This window comes from Mesoplodon mirus (assembly GCF_964341445.2).
Source record: "Mesoplodon mirus genome assembly, chromosome: 2".
In the NCBI taxonomy this organism is placed as follows: Eukaryota; Metazoa; Chordata; class Mammalia; order Artiodactyla; family Ziphiidae; genus Mesoplodon; species Mesoplodon mirus.
The window spans coordinates 191,546,257-191,563,389 of NC_138977.1; the positions used below are offsets into that span (position 1 = coordinate 191,546,257).

Below are 17,133 nucleotides of genomic sequence, written 5' to 3' on the forward strand. Positions count from 1 at the left end.
TTATGGACTTCTCAAGCAGAGGAATCTCCTAAAACAGGTACCTTTGACATCAACAGCTAAAGTCCTAGACTGTCCTCTCCAGACCTATGGTCAGTGCCCATCAGACTCAGAAATATGAGAAGCATCATCTGCTCAAGCGGTCTTCTGCTCTCTTCCTGAGACCCAGCCTTCTCCTTCTGCTGAGTGGATGACAAAACCACATTGCAGCCTCACATACACCTCGCCCACTCTCTCCCACTGAGTTGGCTGGTCTTCCATGATGCCAGCTTTATCATTTTGCTTCTCTTTTTTCTCAGAGGAATAACTGAATGTGTCCCACCAAAAGACACAGAAATGGCAAGTCCCAGATAAGTGCACCGAGGCTCTCGGCCTGTGTCTGCCCCTTGCTTTAGGCAAATCACATCACGTTAGTTCCTCTACAAAGGGGACAGACGGCAATAAAGAGAAACCCTCAATGGCCCAGTTCTATCTCTTCATCCACTTTCATAAAAATAAACCTTTCAGGGACTTCCCTGGCAGTTCCGCTGCAGGGGGCACAGGTTCCATCCCTGGTCAGGGAACCAAGATCCCGCGGGCCGTGCGGCCTAAATAAATAAATAAATAAATAAACATTTCAGAGCTCTTCCTGGTGGATTTAATGAAAGCTTTAGACACTCTCACCAGAAAAATGCACACACCTAGAATGATAAACTGGATTTCAATGGCTTCATGAAACCCATCCATGGACCCTAGTAAGAACCCCGGGGCCACTCCTCGGGCCTTCAAACAAACGGTCAAAAGGAGGCCTGAGATATTCCTGGGGGTGTTCATACCACCTTGTCTCTGTCTCTAAAATCAAAGGGAGGGAAAAGCCAGCCATGATCAGGGCCCCGATGGAAACCTGGAACCCAGCCCAGCACAACTGCTGCTAACTCTGCAGGGCCTTTCAAAGGAACTCAGGTGTCACTACACAAACAGCAGCAGTTCTGCAAATGTCACATGACCGACCGTGTGCGCGGGGGCAGAGCTGTTGCACGGCTCGCTGAGGCTCTGCCTCCTGACCGCCTGGCGGGCCTCACATTTGTTGACTTGACTGTCCTGTCCGCCCCATCACCAAGAAAACTCCAGGTGCATGGAGACTTTGCTTTGTCCACACCTGTACACTCAGCCTCATCCAAGTCAGAAATGCTGGTCCCAGTGAGTCTGGAGGCGCATGCTGGAGACTGAGGCCACCACGAAGACTTTCACAGAGAGCTATGACACACATGGGCCATTCTGTGCACTTGGGATCTTAGGGTGCAGAGACCGAACTCGCAGCCAGGAGAACAGGGACAGGCTCTGGGATAAGATCAGGAAGAAACGTAAGGGATCGGATGAGAGACCACGTGATAAAAATCTCAACAACACACGGCCACAAAGTTGGGGACTGATGGACAGTCCCAGGGCACCATCTCTAAGTCTCGCTCACGGCCCACCTAGTCAAGTGAACGGTCAACACGCTGGCCAGGGAGCGGAAGGGAAACTGGAAACTATCCCCTCCCTCTCAGACGGGAATCCTCTGCTGCCACCTCCCAAGGTCACCTCCGCAGGCACGTACCAAGGGCCTTCAGAAGGACAACACTGCGACGTGGTGCTTATTATCCCCATTTCACATGAGAGAAAGCCAGTGGCCCAAAAGGATGGCCACACGTGTCCCCACTTGCTCCCTCGGTCTCAGGTGACCAGAGCAGCCTGGCTCGGGCTGAAGGCCATGGATCACCCCACGCAGGTGTTTCTCTCAGGACACCCTTTTGATCCCAGCACGCCGCCCATCGGGCCGTCCTCTCCTCTTCCACCCACCCAGCCCGTCCCTCTCTCTCCTGATTTCCTTGGGAGCAATGAACTCCTCCCTTCTGGCCTCCGGCCAATGGGCACCCCACCCCCTTTTCAGACTTTGACCCAAACCCTCAGCCTGTGTTTGCGGGAAGGGTAAAAGCAGCTCCCTTCCCCCCAGCTGCTCTTTCTCTCCCCTTGGTGCTGTCCCCAGCCTCCGCTCCTGCCCCCACAGCTGGAGGGGGGATCCGCTTCAGCTGCCCCTCCCCCGCTCCTTCGGGGGATGGTTTCTCGAGGTCCCTCTCCGCCTCTCTGCTCCCCGGACCTTTGCTCCCAGCCCTAACCTTCCCCTGACCTGTGACTCGGGAGCTCGGTCCGGATCCTGAGCGTTACCCACCCCACCGCACAACCTCAGGCTGATCGCCCCTTACGGTCTCTCCTTCTGTCATCCGTCCTAACCTCCTTCCCGGATTCACACAGTACGCCTGTGACTAAAACAGTGAACAGCCCACACTGTGCACCTGTAATAGAGACAGCCTGCCAGGAGGAGCATCAATCACAAGCTGGAAAATACCACAGTGAAGAATCAACCGTTTGCTGCTGTTTCTAGAAAGTGGTTTGGACATGCAACTAACAGGATTGGGGAAGGCGGTTCTGAAATAAGATTCTTTTTTATTAACAAGAGAATAAACGACTGATGAAATGGAGTTCATGAGCCCCTCTTTTCAGGTGTCCCCTAGTCACAGATGTGGGCACCAGGTGACTATGCGTCAGCTAATCCAAACTCTCCACTTACAGATAAGGAAGCCTAGGCCCAAGTTTGCCAAGATCACAGTGTTGGCACTATGCCTTAGCTTGCATGGTACTTGCAAGGGTATTAAGGAAAGGGGGGAAGACAGAAGGGGAGGGAAGAGGGAAGGAGGAAAGTGAGAAGGGCAAACCACTGAAAACAAAACTGAAAGTGGAATTTAGCACTTTGCCAAAACTTAAGGGCAAATCAAACCTTGCTTTTAATAAAGAATCTTTCTTTTAAAAGCTGATGTACCTTAAAGATAGAAAGGCATTAATCTTCTGCAGGTTTTACATTCCTAGGAAAGAGCGAAAAATTAGCCACAGTTGTCAAAGACAAAACAAGTAAACTAGAATGTGCCCCTCTGACCTCCTAAGTGGTTTGGAAGGGCACTTCCAGCTCTGGATTCTTACAGTGCCCATGTGCCCAGACTCCTCTCTGCGGTCAGAATTCCCTCCCTCAAAATGGAAATCCCAAAACCAAAAGAAAGAAGAAAACAAAGCCGGAATACACGAGTTCCAGTTCCACCTGTGCTAGCCTATGGTGTTAGTCACCTTGTCGTGTGCGCTGTCACACAGGGAGCCGGGAGCAGGCCACCTCCCCGTCCAGCACTCCCGCCCCACCCCAGCCTGCTTGGTGTGCAGCTGCCACACTGCACCCGCTACTTGGTCATGACATTTATCCGTGGACATGTCTGTCTCCCCCACTGACCCCTCAGGAACCCAGACCCCATCTCACTCGTCTCTATATCCCCAGGCCTAACAGGGGTCTGGCCCATAACAGACCCTCACCGTGTGTTCACTCCCTGCTGCTGTGAACCCCTGGCTGAGTAGGTCTGGCATATATGCTCAGGCCTGTCTGCCCTCCCCAGTCTTCCCTTGGCCCTCCCGCATTCTCTCTGCCCTGCCACGTCCCTTCACCAAGCACACAAGCTAATCCCGGCTACTGGGGTCACAGGAGAGCCACGACAACTGGCACAGGGAAAATCTGGAACATTTCTTCCTAGATACAATTGACTTGTAATCCTAAGGTAATCCTAAGTCCCCATTTCCTACAAAACCTTTCAATTCTAAAAATTTCTAATTCCTCAGTTTTATGTGTAACATTCTTCAGATGGGGGAAGTGCAGTCTCAATTGCACAACAGAAAACTCTGGCTGGAGTAACAGTGGACCACACTTGGTGAGGGCTTCCTGTGTGTGAGGCTGTGTTAAATTTGGACACACGGTAGCTATTTTACCTCATAACAGCTTGAGACAGGTACACAGCCCTTCTTTTTCTTCTCTTTTCTTTGTTTTTTTTAAGTGCCTTCCTACAAACAGATAGTTTTCTACTACAATTAGCCCAGTCAAATAAGATTAGCTTCTGTCTCTCTACCGTCAGGCTATGTATCTTTATACACTTTTAATTTCTCTGTGCCTAAATTTTCCCATGGGGTTAAACAGTGGACACAAAGCCTTTTTTGTGCCTATGGCAGGGAGTGGGGAAGGTGGAAAATAGCAAAATAAAAACAAATCAGGCGGGACTTCCCTGAGGGCTCAGTGGTTAAGAATCCACCTGCCAATGCAGGGGACACGGGTTCAAGCCCTGGTCCAGGAAGATCCCACATGCCGCGGAGTAACTAAACCCGCGTGCCACAACTACTAAGCCCGAGCTCTAGAGCCTGCGAGCCACAACTACTGAAGCCCGCGTGCCTACAGCTCATGCTCTGCAACAAGAGAAGCCACCGCAATGAGAAGCCCGTACACCAGGACAAAGAGTAGCCCCCGCTCAACGCAATTAGAGAAAGCCCGCGCGCAGGAACAAAGACCCAACACAGCCATAAATAAATAAATTCATAAACAAAAACGAAATCAGGTCATCTTCCTAAGGCGGGATGCATTGATGGCAGTTTATGCTTCTAATAAATCTTGACTTGCATTTCCAAATTTTCTCTCCATCCCGGGTTATCATCCATCTAACCCATGTCACAAACACTGGCAAGAACAGAAAGCAATTTCTGCGCTGCCCTGACTCAGACATCCCTCTGCTGGCGTAGATAAACAGGACCGTGTGAGTTCAGTTTTTATTTCATGAGGTGGACAATGTTTAAAATTTCTCAATCTGAAATCATCTCACCTGACTGTAACTAGAAGTAGGAGCCGCTGGCTCTTCAATGACATGAGTATTGCTTATGGAAGTGGTTCTCAAAGAGGGGTCCCAGGCCAGCAGAATCAGCATCATCTTGTCCTGGGACATGTAAACAACTAGGTCCCACCCCAAGCTACTTGCCTCAAAAACTCTGGTGGGAATGGGCCCAGCACAGAGTGTTTTAACAAGACTCCAGGTGATTCTAATATCTGTTGAAATTTGAGAAATATCAACGTAGGCTGAGAAACCTCCAAGGTCATGGGAATGCCCTGCTGGGCTAACGGGTGCTTCACAATTCTAGGTAACTACAATGGCACCCCACCAACAGCACTTACTCTGGTAATTTTTGTCAACAGGCAAAGGCCCCAAACACTAAACTCCTTCAGGGCCCTCCTACTTTGTTGGGCAAATTTCTCGTGCCCCACTCTCCTCATCTCTAAAAAGGGATAATAATAACATGCCTCTTACAGGACTGTCCGAAAGGGAAAAGGCCAAAAGGGAAAAGGCCGAAAGGGAAAAGGCTTAGACAGTGTCTGGCATGTGGTTCATCCTCAACAAGTGTGAATCCCTATGATTACTACACCTTTGCCAAAAGGTCTAATCAGAACTAGGAATACAGCAAAATAAAACCTGCTTCCTGCATGCTGATGTGAAAATTAATAAAGGGAAACCTCACTAAAATGGAGTCAGAAGGCCTGAAGGGGGAGTGCTCATGCAGTACCACTGGATATTAATTTCAGGAAGAATTGTCAATTACACACCCTAACAGAAGAATCATCAATGGGAAAGAATCACCAATTACAGGCCCCAACAGGAAAAGAGGTACACTGCATCTCCCACAAGAAATCGACTACCCCAGCAACTTAGCCAATGAGAAACTGTCATCACCCTCAACCCTCACCTTTTTCCAATGGACTTTCCTTCAAAACAACCCTTTCCAACTTCCTCCTTTTTCTCTATAAAATAACATTATTCTCCTTTGTTTGTTGGGCTTGCCTATAACTTTTGCCATGGCTTACTTGTCCTGAATTGCAGTTCTCTGCTATTCCCAAATAAACCCACTTTTGCCAGTAAAATAACCATAATTTTTAAGGTCAACACTAGCCACCTGACTGCAGACATGCAGGACCAAGAGACAGCACCTGGCTTCATTGTCTGTCAAGCATTTACTTGCTCAGTCTACAACCGAGCGCCCACCACATGCCCGGCAACCTGCAGAAAAAGAATTCTCTCTCCAGTACTATGCCTCCGACAGTCTTTCTGGACATCCAACAACTCTGGGGCATAAGGCCTCAAATACCTCATGGGAGATAACGGGAGGAACGCAATGAATATTAACAAAAGTAGTCATAAGAACAGCTAACATTTATATTGTGACTACCTTGTGCCATGAACTAAGCATGTGACAAAGGTTAACTTACAGTCCTCAACCTCTGAGGTATCTGCTGTTATGAGACCCACAAATGAGGATTAGGGAAACTGAGGCACATAAGGTTTACATAACTTCTCTAAGGTCCTACAGCTCCTAAATGGTAAGGCCAAGACCTGAACCCAGGACCAGTGCTCTTAACCTCTATATTATATGACAGAGAGCTGTTAGTTACCTAGGTATCTACTAGCCACTTGTTGTCACTGTTTCCAAAGCAATGATTTTTAAGACACTTAAATTTAGGCACACAATCCACTGTCATGGAGTTCAATACTAGGCTCCCAAAGCCCTGGACAAAAATGCTAATTATACTTGGTTTCTCAGGCCCCTTCATTCCCCCCTAATCTAATTCTACTCAAGTCAAGTCAAAGTCTCACAAACTGGACAGCTACATGTGACAGAATGAAATTAGAACATACTCTAATACCATATACAAAAATAAACTCAAAATGGATTTAAGACCTAAATGTGAGACCAGAGACTATAAAACTCCTAGAGGAGAACATAGGCAAAACACTCTTTGACATATATCTCAGCAATATATTTTTGGATCTGTCTCCTAGAATAATGGAAATAAAACAAAAATAAATAAATCGGGCCTAATTAAACTTAAAAGCTTTTGCACAGCAAAGGAAACCATAAACAAAATGAAAAGACCACCTATGTACTATGAGAAAAATATTTGCAAAGGATGCTACCAACAAGGGATTAATTTCCAAAATATACAAACAGCTCATACAGCTTAATATCAAAAAACAAACAACCCTATCAAAAAATGGGCAGAAGACCTAAAGAGACATTTCTCCAAAGAAGACATACAGACATACAAGCACATGAAAAGATGCTCAATATAGCTAATTATTAGAGAAATGCAAATCAAAACTACAATGAGGTATGACCTCACACCAGTCAGAACAGTCATCATTAAAAAGTCCACAAATAATAAATGCTAGAGAGGGTGGGGAGAAAAGTGAACCCTCCTACACTGTTGGTGGGAATATAAATTGGTAGAGCCACTATGGAGAACAGTATGGAGATTCCTTAAAAAACTAAATATAGGGCTTCCCTGGTGGTGCAGTGGTTAAGAATCCGCCTGCCAATGCAGGGGACACGGGTTCGAGCCCTGGTCTGGGAAGATCCCACATGTCGCGGAGCAACTAAGCCTGTGCGCCACAACTACTGAGTCTGTGCTCTAGAGCCTATGAGCCACAACTACTGAGCCTGCATGCTGCAACTACCAAAGCCCATGTGCCTACAGCCCGTGCTCCACAACAAGAGAAGCCACTGCAATGAGAAGCCCGTGCACCGCAACGAAGAGTAGCCCCCGCTCGCCGCAGCTAGGGAAAGCTGGCACGCAGCAACAAAGACCCAACACAGCCAAAAATAAATAAATTTATTTTTTAAAAAAACTAAATATAGAGTTACCATATGGTCCAGCAACCCCACTCCTGGGCATATCCGGAGAAAACTCTAATTCGAAAAGATACATGCACCCCAATGTTCACTGCAGCACTATTCACAATAGCTAAGACATGGAAGCAGCCTAAATGTCCATTGACAGATGAATGGGTAAAGAAGATGTGATATGTGTGTGTGTGTGTGTGTGTGTGTGTGTGTGTGTATATATATATATATATACACATATATATATATACACAATGGAAATATTAGCCATAAAAAAAGAATGAAATGCCATTTGTAGCAACAAGGATGCACCTAGAGATTATCATACTAAGTGAAGTAAGTCAGACAAAGACAATTATCATATAACATCATTTATAAGTGGAATCTTAAAAAATGATGCAAATGAACTTATTTACAAAACAGAAATAGACTCACAGACATAGAAAGCAAACTTACAGTTACCAGAGGGGATAGCAGTGGGGGGCAGGAGAGGGGGAGATAAATTAGGAGTTTGGGATTAACATATAAACACTACTATATATAAAGTAGGTAAACAACAAGGATCTTCTGTATAACACAGGGAGCTATATTCAGTATATTGTAATAACATAATGGAAAACAATCTGAAAAAATATATATATACATATGTATGTATAACTGAATCACTGTGCTGTACACTTGAAACTAACACAACATAACAGATTAACTATACTTCAATTAAAAGAAAAAAAAACTCTCACAGAACAGCATTTCTCCCTACTCATAACTCCCCTGGTACCACACCACTTAACCTTAATTATAAGCCATCTGTCACATAGAGTTCTCTGTTTCTTATATATTGGTCTTTTCTTCCCTACTGGACTGTAACATTCTTTGGAAGTATCCATACTTTCTGTGAAACCCCACAAAATTAGGTAGAAGCATGGACTTACATGTATAGAATTGGAGAGTGTTACACAGTTAATTGGTTGGCTTATTCATTTTGCTTTTTCTGACACTTCTTTGTTTATCAATCCCTAAGAAGTAGAATAAAAGTATGAAGTTTTTGCTATTGAAAGCCAGCATTATGGGAGGTGTTATACCAACATTTACTGAGCAGCAAATGTTTCAAGATTTGTACTCCCTGCCTCTCCTACATTATCTCATTTAAAGGCCTCAGCAGCTCAGCAGCCTTGTAGAGGAGGCTGCTGGGATATAGCTTGAGGAAGGAGGAACCTGGGGCCACCAAAGGTGAGAACTTGCCCAGTGTCACTCAAGGTCAGTGAATGGAGAACAGAGATTGAAACAACATCTGTCCCCCAAGCCCCTACGCTCTGCCTTCCTCTAAGGTTCAGACTAAAAAGCCCAAGCTCAAATTCTCCTCGAAACAACACATTACTTTTGTAAAAAATGTTGTGACAGAGAAAATTTTAAACTCTATTATATGTCATTAAAAAAAGATGGGGCAACCATGTTCATGGATAGAATTACAACATTAAGAAGGAAGAAGTGTCAATTCTCCCCCATGTTAGACTATACATTCAATGCAGTGCCAATCACATTTCCAAGACTTTGTTGAGAATTTGACAAGCATTCCAAAATGTATATGGAAGAAAAAGGATCTACAAATAACTAAGTTCTGAAAAAGAAGAGCAAAGAAGGGACTCACCCTGCCAAATAAGACACACTGCAGAGCTATAATAATAAAAATAATTTGGCACAGAAATAGATGACTGGGACAGAATAGAGAACAGGGTTTACTGTGAGGAATCTCAAAATCTGAAAATGCAAACTAACCGATTTGTGGCAGAAGGCAGAACAGTGGTTGCCTGGGCCTGGGGACAAAGGGAGGGATGGAAGGCAAATGGGAAGTTTTAGGGTGAGGGAAATGCTCTGGATCTTGACTGTGTGTTTTCACAAGTATGCACATCTGTCAAAATTCATTAGATTGTACACTTTAAATGTACAGGTGAAGTGTACCATACATAAATTATAACTCAATAAAGTAGAAAAAAATAGATTCATGTGCATGTGGGAACCTGATGTATGATAGAGGTGGCTCCACATTCATCCCTAAAATACTAGGGGAAAATTACACTGGTTAAAGATTTTGGGAAAACTGGCTCACAAAATGGAAAGGAAAAAATAACACCAGATTCCTTCCGTATACCGTGTATTAAGATGAACCTCAAACAGATTACAGCCCTCACTGTGAAAGGTAAAAGCAGCAAGTTGACAGAAGAAAATATAGAATATATTTGTAATCTTGGGGTAAGGAAGAACACCTTAAGATTCCTAATCTACAAAAGGCAAAAATTAATGGCATTGGGCTATATCAAAATTTAAAATTTCTGAAAGTTACCACTGATAAAGTTAATAGACAGCAGAATGAGATTAATATCTAGGATATTTAAGACATCTGCAAATCAATACATTAGAAAAACAGACTAAAGCCAGTCAAAGAAATTGTAATAGCTAACAAATATATTAAAAGATGCTCTATTACATAAGTTCACATTAAAACAATAAGAAGCCATCAAATACTGGTAAAATTAGAAGGATGGTTAGTATCAACCTCTAAGGAGTATGTGGTGAATTAGGAGTGCTTTATGCACTGCTGTGCGAGTGTCAACCAGTCCAGCAACACTGGAGACTAATTTGGCAGTATTTAGTAAAAACAGGTGTGTTTGTTCTCTTTTACCCAGCCCTCCCACTCTTGGGTAGATACCCTTAGAGCAGTGCTCCTCAAACTTTCCTATGCACCAGAGTCTCCAGGCTGGATGTGCTAAAACACAAACTGATGGGGTCTGCCCCAGGGTTTCTGATTCAGGAGGTCTAGGTTAGGTCCCGAGCACCTACAAGTCTAACAGTTCCCAGGTGAGGCTGATGCTGCTCGGTATGGACCCCTGTAAGAACCACTACCCTAGAGATATTCTCACAGGCATCATTAAGAATGCTGCAGGATATTCCTTCATCACAGCTTTGCTCATGGTAGCAGGAGTGGAGGTGACCTAAGTGTGCATCATTAGAAAAATGGGTAAGTAAAACTAGTGGGTACGTAGCAGGCCAGCCGTAAAAAGCAGCAGTCATAGCAAATGCACTGGACTAACATAGATCTCTCAAATAAAATGTTGAATGAAATTCTTTTGACTTTTATGAATGTCTGAAAATTTCCCTAACAAAAGTTTTAATATTGAATGGAAAAGCAACCGAATAGAAACATAGCAGCACAGCACTACTTACCGGAACTGAAAACATGCACACAAGAACACAACATCTTTAACAAGGATAGAGACATACCCAAGAACATCCAACACAAGAGAGGAAGCTCCTCTGACGGAGAGGGGAATGAGAGTGGGAAAGAAGGAAAAGAACAAAACAAGAAAGGGGCTTTGCACAGGGAGACCTTATGCCAAAAACTGAAGCATGTTAACTCAACCCTCAGCACCAGGAAGTCTCAAAGGTGAAAACTACCTCACCTATATTTACACACAATGGTTGCTCCAGTGAAAGCCCCCAGAAGCTTTGCAGGCTAAGGAGTCAGATCACCTTGCCATGAGAGAGGGAAGGGGAATCTTCCTGAAATACAAGCTTGGGGTGATTTCAGGCCCCCAGAATTCAACCTGCTACTGAGCCCTGGACTTTCCCTGTGTGACATATTAGTATTTATAAAGAAGCTGGGATGCTTAGCTTTTGGCAAAGGGTGTATGTGTCTACGTCTGTGTCTGTGTCTCTTGTCAGAGTGTGTGTGCACGTGTGGGTCTGCGGATTAGTGTGTGGCTATGTGTGTGTGTGTGGTGTGTGTATCTGTGGAGGGAAAGAGGACTACGGAGGGGAGCACAGCACTCCAGCACAGACCGAGCCACACCTGTTGATCAGCCATTCGATTCTGTTTTACTGAAACCAGAAGTCACAGTCACAAAACCAAGCCACCTTCCTGGCCCCACCCACCCTTCTCTTCCCTTTTCTTCACCCTCTCCTCCCCGACATCCAACGCTGCTTCCTAATTGCCACATCTAAATATACTCCTCTGGTGACTGGGTAGCTAGCTTATTAAAGTGACACATTTTACAGTCAAAATTCTTGGGATGTGGTAGGAGACGATAAATGACCATTTATGTTCCTGACCAAGAGCCTTAACAGAAAAGTCCAAAATCTTTAAGACCGGGTATGCCTTACCAGTTCTTCCAGAAGAGACTGCTGTGGCTACAGCTACCATACAAAAAAGGCAAAGAGAGAGCCAACTACAATCTGTCATGCCCCCCACAAGGTCATGCTGGCCACAGCTTTTTAGGACCATCGAACAGTTTATCATATGAAGTGGTGGAAAAGTGTATGGGACGATGAAAAAAGAAAGGTCAGCACTACTAAAATTTATGTGAGAAAATGCAGCAGCTTTAAGAAAGCAAGCTTCTGGCAGCAGCTTTAAGTAAACGAGCCCATGCCAGGAAAGTATGTCTTTAGGGGAAGAAGAAAGAGCTTAACAACTGGAGGAAGGCACAGAATAGCAAAGGCAAAATGCAGAATGAGCTGGACAAACATTCAGGCCTCCCTCAAAGATGGGCCAGGTTATCCCCCTGTGCAAACAAGCCAGAATTTTTATTCCCAAAACACTGTTTTGTCTCTTCTATGGCAGCACTTTTCATTGGATGATAAAGGCTTAGGAATTCTACAGTTTTCCTGAAATGTTTTGTATAAAATGAAGTTTTGTAAAAAAAAAAAAAAAGCGTATTTTCAAGAGGGAGGGGATATGGAAACATATGTATATGTATAACTGATTCACTTTGTTATAAAGCAGAAACTAACACACCACTGTAAAGCAATTATACTCCAATAAAGATGTAAAAAAAAGCGTATTTGATATGCAGCCAGAGCACTTTTTAATTAAAAAAAATGTATAATGGTTATATGTAGGAGTCTTCTAGGTTTTCATGAGATATGTTAGCAAAACAAGCTTATGTTTTTTCAGTTGACATGCAGGATCTGTCACAATTTGAAAATTAAGGGACTTAACCAGGAAAAAAGTAAAAGGGTTGAGGCTTCAAGCTAACTAAGGTCAACATAGGCAATTTTGACGTATGAAAACATACAAAATTCTTTAAACGTCAAAACTTACCGACAAGCTTCTAATACGAAAAATTCTTTAAATTTCAGCTGAATGAGTATCTACAAGTTAGGCACTGCTCAAGATGCTAGAGATTCTCCAATGAATAAGACATTGCTTTAATAACTGTGTCCCTTTAATGTCATTTATCCATCCCTTGAATTAATTTTTAATGCTTTCTGATGTTTGAAATAGCTCACTACCAGCAATGAAAAGCTGCAGAAATACATCTTACTATTTTACTAAAAATGTAAATTTCTAATCTCTGAAGCAGAAATAGAAGGAAAAGACTTTCTCTGCTTTACATATTGCTATCATTTTCTGACATTAATTACTTAAACTGTGCATGGTGGCAGCTGCCACTTCCTGCTATCCAACGGGTCACAGAACTGGAGAGATTCAAAAACATGCTAGATAGTTTAAGAGAGACAGGCAAGGAACCCAAAACACCAAGGCCTCCTGCCATATACAGAAAGCAAGATAAGGAAAGTGAGCTGCTCTAGGCAGAAGAGTCTCCTGGAGATTCCCCTGAAGCTGCTGCCGCTTGATCGCTGGCTTGCTGGCTTGCTTGGCCAAGGTATGGCTTCAGGGCTGGAAGGCTGCCACCTGCTGAATCACCAAACATCCCTGGGCTTCCCTTGGAGCACTGACCAGACGGGGACCCATCCCCCGCCAGGCTTCTCCCGTGAACACCTTCCTCCCCGAACCAATGAAACGCCTAGCCCTCTCCCCTTCCGCACAAGCCAAAACAGCCAACCAACCTCGTTATGTCTGGGCAGCCCTAGGCAACTCCCATCGCGTCGCTACGTCACCAGTCCCACTCCTCTCTTTCTGTCCACTCGGTACCCCCCGAATGTTCAAGCCCCAGTGCCAGGAAGCGTGGGGAGTTCACAGCACACCATGACGGGCACTTGCCACTTCCACACCCAGGCAGCCAACCCCAAACACCCCCAAGTCCGCAAGCAAAATAACCTGTCCAAACAGCTCTAAAGGTCCAGCAAGGTAAATGTCAAGGGAGCTAGAATAGTAAGCAGGCCCCATAACATAGAAAACAAACTTCCCTTTCAGAAAGCAGCCTTCTCTCTTGGTTTCGTTAGTGTGTACTGCTGAAGTCGGTACTATCTGAAGGTGAAAAGAAGCATCTGAGAAGCACCTGCATGGGTTCTCTTCACTCCCTTCGGCCCTGGCAACCCTCATCCGGATTTTTACTTGACACTCCCAAGACGGAAGCAAGCTTTAACCAGAACGCGCCAGTCTGAATCCGTTAGCTGGACCAGGACACCCTACCCGGTCCACCAGAAGAAGCAGAAAGCCCGAGTCTGGGTTAAGAAGGTGGGAGAAACAGCCGCTGTTGTCGCTGCTCTGCCCTTGACACGTCGCCTCGGAACCGCAGAGACCCCTCACTCACGTGAAGGGCCGCGCCTGGAGGGAATGTCCAGTCCCAGGCTGCGCTGATGCCTCCTCCAGGCCTTACCTGTAAACACGCTCACCCGTGGGGGCAGCCCCGCGGGGTGTCAGCGCCACCCCCAACCTGGAGGCTGTTAAGTGGCCTGCGGAGGGGGGGCGGGCTCGCCCCGCAGGGAAAGGGCTCCCACCTGTTATGTTGTCCGGGGACATCGAGGCGGGGCGGGGAGGGTACCCGAAACCCAGGGCGCCTGGCCGGCTGCGATCGGACCCAGAGGTACCAATTGTCACGCCGCCACCCGGGCGGTGGGGGTAGGGCCGTGATTTGGGGTCGGACCCTGCGGGTCTCCGGACCCCCACCGCGCCACTGCCCGAAGGCTCCTCGCCTCGCGGTTCTTCGGCCCCTCCACCGTCTGCTCGCCCCAAACCGACAGTAGGCAGCCTTCCAGCCCGCATGCAAGACCTCTGAAAAGGTGCCCACTGACGCCTCCGCCTTTCTCCCTGCCTCAACTTGGTCCGGGAGCCCCGCGGGCTGCCCGCCCGCTCGGAGCCCCGAGCCCGGCCGCGGGACCACCACCCCCGCGCCCACCCCTCCCCTGGCGCGGTGGCGGGGGGCGGGAGTGCCCGCCAGGTACGCGCGAGGCAAGGCGCTGGCTGCGCTCACGCCCCCTCGCCCCGGGGCTGCCCGCACACCTTTCCCAGCGTCAGGCCAGGCCCGGGAGGGGGGTGTCCGATCGGCCCCCGGCGACCGGCTCTCTCCCGCCGCGGACTTGCACGGACTCACTTGCACCCGGAGTCGCGGCAGCCGCCAGAATTCCGCTCGCCGAGCCCCCCGCCGCGGGATGAAATCCGGGGCAGGGCAGAGTTGGAGCTCCGCACCCGGATCGCGCTGTCAGGCCGGCTCGCCGGTCGCAAGGGGAGAGCAGCCGGCCCTTCCCGCTCCCGTCCTGGCCCCCGCCGACGCCGCCACCGCCGCTGCCCCGGCCGCTGCCTAGCTGGTGCGAACGCTTCCGACTTGCCACAGCGAGCCTCCCCGGCTGCCGAGCATGCCCAGTCCGCTGCACGAGCCGGCCCAGCTACCCGCGCGACGCAAATCCGCTCCTCCGGGTGTTCGCTGCGGCCAGGAGGGCGGGGCGGGCGGGCGGGCTCTGCGGGGAGCTCATCCCAGGACCCAGCGGGACCCGAGCCAGACTGCGCACCTAGGGGCTGGCGAGGCTTGGCGCCCTGTTATTTTACTTTCAAGTAATTGGAAGCTCGGGAGGCGGACGTGTTCCCCAACGACGAGAAAGGCCAGCTTGCACATTTTTAGGGTGCCGTTTAGTCAGGCCGGACGGGAGCCGAGTTTTACGGTCGGAGGCAGTATACCATTTGGGGCAGAGCCGGAGAGTTGAAGAGCTAGAGCTGGTCAGAACAGAGAACGCAAACTCGGCCTTCTGGAGACCCGGCTCGCGGGCACGAGTTTGAGAGCTACCCGAGTCTCTTCCCCACCGAGCCTAGGAGTGCAGCACTTGGAATTAACTCGAAGTTGATCATATTTTTAAATTAAAAAAAAAAACTTTAATAAAAAAATGTAGAAAGGGCGGACTGCAGACTCTACAGCCCATTTTCAAATCTCTATTCACAGACTCTCACTCCAAAAACAATGAGTCAGGGCGAGTAAGGCCCGAACAGCTCCAGTCGTATAGGGAGAGGCTCAGGCCGCTACAGGGCCGCCCCACTCCGACCCTTCCCGGCCCCACCTCCTGCCGGCCCCACCTCCTGCCGGCCCCGCGGAGTTGCGGGAAAAACCTGGAGAGCGGGCGTGCCCGGGCCGGAGCACTGCGCATGCCCAGTGGCCCGACCTGGTGCAGGTCGCCCGAAGGAAGGTGTTTCTCGGCTCCCTGAGCTCGACCGCAGCGCCCGGGTTAGGGGCGGACCGTGGGGAGAACTGGCTTTCCGCTTTGGGGCCCTCCCTTCGTGTCCGTACCGTTCTGTACCCCGGTGGTGGAGAGGCAACCCGAGGCTGCGCGTCCCGCTGGGTCTGGGACTCGGCGAGCGGGGGAGGGGGCGTGCGGCGGCTTCGCCGTGGCACGTGACTGTCCGTGGCGCTCCGGGCAGCCATCTTCCGCTCGGCCATCGGTCCGTGGGCGATCGGAACGGATCGGAGAGCTGGCGCGATGGGAGCAGAGAGCTCCGCTCCTCGCCACGCCCACCCGCCGGACTCCATATGCTCCGCACCTGCCTCCGCCCGGCCCGGGAGAGCGGGAATCGCGGCACTGGCCCCAGGTTTCTGAGAGGACAGGCTCCCGCGCGGGCTAAAAACAGCGGCTGCGAAATCGAGAGGGCAGGACTCCGGGGGCGGATGGCCTCTACTTTTCCCCAGAGCCGGAAGTTGGAGAAAGGGGTCCCCTTCCGTAAGGTAGTGACCGCTGCTCCAACTTCCTCCCTGTCTAATCTATTCGGTGCAGAGACGTGGCGTGTTGGCAGGAACATCTGGACAGAGGCCGTCGCTCTTCCCTGAGGTGCAATATCCCATGGCCCCTGCTGGTGGACAGCTTGGATGGTGATGTTAATAGCATTTATTGAGGTCCTGCCACGAACCACTTGGGGTCCTTGTGGCCTTAGGGCCAGATGGGTCACCATCACCCGAGAATTTGTTAGAAATGCAAAATGCCCTGCAGAATCGGAAACACTACTGGGGAGGGATCCAGCAACCTCAAACCCTCCACTGATTCTGGTGACCATTTTACTTATTTCAACTAAGCCTTAGGGCGGCTCACTTTATAAACGAGGCATCAAAATTTTACCCCAAAGGAGAGTGAAGACAGTGTGCCCCAGTGCGGGCTTTTTATCGCACCCTCCACTTTGGCTTTTCTGGCTACTTCACCTCTATGTCACTATACTGCTCCTCTCAGGGAGATTAAGAAAGTGCCTTTGTCACTTACGGCTTTAAAAATAACAACTGAAATTCAGTTCAACTACATATTTTGAGTGTACAGAGGGCAAAGCTCTTTGAGTCATTGTAGCCCTACTGAGAATTTTCGTCAGTTTACACCTAAGAAGTGCAAGAAAAGGCTTGCTTTCTCTTGATGTAAAGTTTTTCAACCTAAGGCAGCGCCAGAAAA

The 17,133-nt window shown here is 48.1% G+C and overlaps 1 protein-coding gene across 2 annotated transcripts in view; it reads right to left on the reverse strand.

Moving 5' to 3' along the window:
* Positions 1-15,052, reverse strand: part of SGMS1 (sphingomyelin synthase 1) — a 292,750-nt gene extending 277,698 nt beyond the window's left edge. For both annotated transcript variants that reach the window (XM_082635590.1, XM_082635589.1), the window contains exon 1: positions 14,814-15,052. The gene's annotated coding sequence lies outside the window, so the exon portion shown is untranslated. The remainder of the gene's footprint in view (positions 1-14,813) is intronic.
* Positions 15,053-17,133: the final 2,081 nt, after the last annotated feature.